Here is a 6,000-nt window from a genome sequence, read left to right as displayed (position 1 = left end):
AGGGACTATGGAGGAGGGGAGAGGATGGAGGAATATGGGAGGAGGGAGCGGATGGAGGGAATATGGGAGGAAGGAGAGGATGGAGGGAATATGGGAGAGAGAGGAGAAGGAGGAGGAAATGAGGAGAGGAGAGGGATAGGGAAAGAGGACGAGGTTGAGAGGAGGGACAATGGGGGAGAGGAGAGTGATGAGGGAAATGGATGGAGAGGAGAGGGAGGAGGGAAAGGGGAGGAAAGAGGAGAGGTATGGAGGAATAGAGGAGAGAGGATGGAGGGATGGGAGGAGAGGAGAGGGAGGGATGGAGGGAAGGAGGGAGGAGAGGAGCGGATAGGAGAGGAAGAGCGATGGTGGAACTATGAGGAGAGGAGGAGGGAGGAGGGAATGGAGGAGAGGAGAGGAGGGGATGGAGGGAATATGGGAGGAGAGGAGAGGAGGGGATGGAGGGAATATGGGAGGAGAGGAGAGGATGGACGGAATATGGGAGGAGAGGAGAGGAGGGAGGGAATATGGGAGGAGGGGATGGAGGGAATATGGAAGGAGAGGTGTTTAATTATGTAATTTGCTGCCGTTTGTTTTCCTCTCCTCTAATCGCATCACTCCATCCCATAATACTACTCAGAATGCTTCTCTATGTCTGTAAAGCGCTTGCAGCTCCCAGTGCTTCCTGGCTGCAGTTAATTGCAGGGAGACGCACCACCAGTTTGTTTACGAGAGAGGGGCTGGTAGGACAGACGTGACTGTGTTCTAGGTGTGTGTGTCTCTCACCTGGAAGGTGTGCAGCCAGTCCTGAAGGCCGGAGGGAGGCGGGCCTAAAGTCACACGTCTCCGCTGAGCTGAATGCCCATTGGCTGCTCGCAGGTCCCCAAAGGTAGTGGGCGTGGTCTGGAATGGGACGAAACTGGAGGGACTAGACGGACGGAGAGGGGGGGAGAGAGAGAGAGAGAGAGAGGGAGAGGAGGCGAGAGAACAGAGAGACGAGAGACAGAGAGAGACAAGAGAGATGAGAGAGAGAGAAGGAGAGAGAGAGGAGATTACAGAGAGAGAGATACAGAGAGAGAGAGACAGAGAGAGAGAGAGAGAGAGAGGATGGAGACAGAGAGAGAGAGCGAGGGAGAGGGGGTGAGGGGGAGGGAGAGAGAGAAAAGGAGATTTGAAAGGAAAGAGGGAGGTAAAGTATTAGTAATTAGCCAGAGTTTAGCTCAATGTTACTCTGCTTCCCACAGTACCTGAATAAATGTTCAATATACCAGACTTTCTGCTTCCCACAGACACTGAATAACTGTTCAATATACCAGACTTTCTGCTTCCCACAGTAACTGAATAAATGTTCAATATACCAACTTCTGCTTCGCACCCAGTACCTGAATAAATGTTCAATATACCAGACTTTCTGCTTCCCACAGTAACTGAATAACTGTTCAATATACCAGACTTTCTGCTTCCCACAGTAACTGAATAAATGTTCAATATACCAGACTTTCTGCTTCCCACAGTAACTGAATAAATGTTCAATATACCAGACTTTCTGCTTCCCACAGTACCTGAATAAATGTTCAATATACCAGACTTTCTGCTTCCCACAGTAACTGAATAAATGTTCAATATACCAGACTTTCTGCTTCCACAGTACCTGAATAAATGGAGTTGATATGACTCACACTAGAGACGGAATTATATGGAGTGAGTGTTTTACCTGAGTCTGTGTGTGTGTGTTACCTAGGTGTGTGTGTGTGTGTGTGTGTGTGTGTGTGTGTGTGTGTGTGTGTGTGTGTGTGTGTGTGTGTGTGTTACCTGAGGTAGTTGGAACCTTTGCAGTGTTTCTTGCCTGAAGAGAACGGCCTGACGTCTGGTCCATGGTCCAACTTCCTCTTCATCTGATAGGGAAGAGAGAGAGATGGAGGAATGAGAGAGAGAGAGAGAGATGGAGAGAGAGAAAGAGAGAGAGAGAGAGAGAGAGAGAGAGAGAGAGACAGGGAGGTTGGGAACAGCCAACAGACAGATATACAGACTGTTCCAGGTTGGGAATAGCCAACAGAACGCTCTACTATACATGCTGTTCCAGGTTGGGAACAGACAGAACTACTATACAGACTGTTCCAGGTTGGGAACAGCCAACAGACAGCACTACTATACAGACTGTTCCAGGTTGGGAACAGCCAACAGACAGCACTACAGACTGTCCAGTTGGGAACAGCCAACAGACAGCACTACTATACAGACTGTTCCAGGTTGGGAACAGCCAACAGACAGCACTACTATACAGACTGTTCCAGGTTGGGAATAGCCAACAGACAGCTCTACTATACAGACTGTTCCAGGTTGGGAACAGACAGAACTACTATACAGACTGTTCCAGGTTGGGAACAGCCAACAGACAGCACTACTATACAGACTGTTCCAGGTTGGGAACAGCCAACAGACAGCACTACTATACAGACTGTTCCAGGTTGGGAACAGCCAACAGACAGCACTACTATACAGACTGTTCCAGGTTGGGAACAGCCAACAGACAGCACTACTATACAGACTGTTCCAGGTTGGAACAGCCAACAGACAGCACTACTATACAGACTGTTCCAGGTGGGAATAGGCCAACAGAAGCTCTACTATACAGACTGTTCCAGGTTGGAACAGACAGAACTACATACAGACTGTTCCAGGTTGGGAACAGCCACAGACAGCACTACTATACAGACTGTTCCAGGTTGGGAACAGCAACAGACAGCACTACTATACAAGACGTGTTCCAGGTTGGGAACAGCCAACAGACAGCACTACTATACAGACTGTTCCAGGTTGGGAACAGCCAACAGACAGCTCTACAGACTGTTCCAGGTTGGGAACAGCCAACAGTGGAAGAGAGGACAGTAACAGGAGACACTATGAGCTGAATTTAAGGAAATATTTCTTATAGTTACAGAAGATAAAATACTTTATCCAAAAGTAAATACAAGTATTGATATTAGTTGGCTGGGGTCTTTAGGTCAGCAGTATTGTTGATACTAGTTGGCTGGGGTCTTTAGGTCAGCAGTATTGTTGATATTAGTTGGCTGGGGTCGTTAGGTCAGCAGTATTGTTGATATTAGTGGTTGGGGTCTTTAGGCAGCAGTATTGTTGATATAGTTGGCTGGGTCTGTATTACGTTATGTATTTATAATCTCAATCTGGTCAGGGTAACCGTTATGTATTTATAGACCATCTCTGGTCAGTGGTAACATTATGTATTTATAGTCCCAGCTGGTCAGGGTAACGTTATGATATTTATAATCCATCTGGTCAGGGTAACCGTTATGTATTTATAATCCATCTGGTCAGGAAGGGTAACGTTATGTAATTTATAGAACCCATCTGGTCAGGGTAACATTATGTATTTATATAATCCATCCTGGTCAGGAGTAAAAAAACCATCCCCTTATGTATTTATAGACCTGATGCTGGTCAGGGTAACATTATGTATTTATGAGTCCATCTGTGTCAGTGTAACGTTATGTAATTTATAGTCGGCATCTGGTAAGTGGGTAACGTTTATGTATTTATAGGCCATCTGGTCAGGGTAGACTGTATATGTATTTATCATCCATCTGGTCAGAGGTAACGTTATGTATTTATAAATCCATACTGGTCAAGAGGTACGTTTATGTATTTATAGATCCATCTGGTCAGGGTAACGTTATGTATTTATAATCCATCTGGTCAGTGGGTAAACGTTAGGTATTTATAATCCATCTGGTCAGGGTAACGGTTATGTATTTATAGTCCATCTGGTCAGGGTAACGTTATGTATTTATAGTCCATACTGAGTACAGTGGTAACGTTATGTATTTATATTCCATGCTGGTCAGGGTAACGTTATGTATTTAATAATGTCCATCTGGTCAGGGTAAACTATTGGTAACAGTCATGTAGTTTATAGGTCCATCTGGTCAGGGTAAACTAATTGGTAACGGTCATGTATTTATAGTCCAGCTGGTCAGGGTAAACTAATTGGTAACGTCATGTATTTATAGTCCAATCTGGGCAGGGTAAACTAATTGGTAACGTCATGTGATTTATAAGGTCGGCGATACTGGTCAGGGTAAACTAATTGGTTAACGTCATGTATTTATAGTCCATCTGGTACAGGGTAAACTAATTGGTAACGTCATGTATTTATAGTCCATCTGGTCAGGGTAAACTAATTGGTAACGTCATGTATTTATAATCCATCTGGTCAGGGTAAACTAATTGGTAACGTCATGTATTTATAGTCCATCTGGTCAGGGTAAACTAATTGGTAACGTCATGTATTTATAGTCCATCTGGTCAGGGTAAACTAATTGGTAACGTCATGTATTTATAGTCCATCTGGTCAGGGTAAACTAATTGGTAACGTCATGTATTTATAATCCATCTGGTCAGGGTAAACTAATTGGTAACGTCATGTATTTATAGTCCATCTGGTCAGGGTAAACTAATTGGTAACGTCATGTATTTATAATCCATCTGGTCAGGGTAAACTAATTGGTAACGTCATGTATTTATAGTCCATCTGGTCAGGGGTAACGTTATGTATTTATAGTCCATCTGGTCAGGGTAAACTAATTGGTAACGTCATGTATTTATAATCCATCTGGTCAGGGTAAACTAATTGGTAACGTCATGTATTTATAGTCCATCTGGTCAGGGTAAACTAATTGGTAACGTCATGTATTTATAGTCCATCTGGTCAGGGTAAACTAATTGGTAACGTCATGTATTTATAATCCATCTGGTCAGGGTAAACTAATTGGTAACGTCATGTATTTATAGTCCATCTGGTCAGGGTAAACTAATTGGTAACGTCATGTATTTATAGTCCATCTGGTCAGGGTAAACTAATTGGTAACGTCATGTATTTATAGTCCATCTGGTCAGGGTAAACTAATTGGTAACGTCATGTATTTATAATCCATCTGGTCAGGGTAAACTAATTGGTAACGTCATGTATTTATAGTCCATCTGGTCAGGGTAAACTAATTGGTAACGTCATGTATTTATAATCCATCTGGTCAGGGTAAACTAATTGGTAACGTCATGTATTTATAGTCCATCTGGTCAGGGTAACGTTATGTATTTATAGTCCATCTGGTCAGGGTAAACTAATTGGTAACGTCATGTATTTATAGTCCATCTGGTCAGGGTAAACTAATTGGTAACGTCATGTATTTATAGTCCATCTGGTCAGGGTAAACTAATTGGTAACGTCATGTATTTATAGTCCATCTGGTCAGGGTAAACTAATTGGTAACGTTATGTATTTATAGTCCATCTGGTCAGGGTAAACTAATTGGTAACGTCATGTATTTATAGACCATCTGGTCAGGGTAAACTAATTGGTAACGTCATGTATTTATAGTCCATCTGGTCAGGGTAAACTAATTGGTAACGTCATGTATTTATAGTCCATCTGGTCAGGGTAAACTAATTGGTAACGTCATGTATTTATAGTCCATCTGGTCAGGGTAACGTTATGTATTTATAGACCATCTGGTCAGGGTAAACTAATTGGTAACGTCATGTATTTATAGTCCATCTGGTCAGGGTAACGTTATGTATTTATAGTCCATCTGGTCAGGGTAACATTATGTATTTATAGTCCATCTGGTCAGGGTAACGTTATGTATTTATAATCCATCTGGTCAGGGTAACGTTATGTATTTATAATCCATCTGGTCAGGGTAACGTTATGTATTTATAGACCATCTGGTCAGGGTAACATTATGTATTTATAATCCATCTGGTCAGGGTAACGTTATGTATTTATAGACCATCTGGTCAGGGTAACATTATGTATTTATAGTCCATCTGGTCAGGGTAACGTTATGTATTTATAGTCCATCTGGTCAGGGTAACGTTATGTATTTATAGTCCATCTGGTCAGGGTAACGTTATGTATTTATAATCCATCTGGTCAGGGTAACGTTATGTATTTATAATCCATCTGGTCAGGGTAACGTTATGTATTTATAGTCCATCTGGTCA

This window comes from Salvelinus namaycush, chromosome 6, assembly GCF_016432855.1.
Source record: "Salvelinus namaycush isolate Seneca chromosome 6, SaNama_1.0, whole genome shotgun sequence".
NCBI lineage: Eukaryota > Metazoa > Chordata > Actinopteri > Salmoniformes > Salmonidae > Salvelinus > Salvelinus namaycush.
This window is presented reverse-complemented; position numbering follows the sequence as displayed.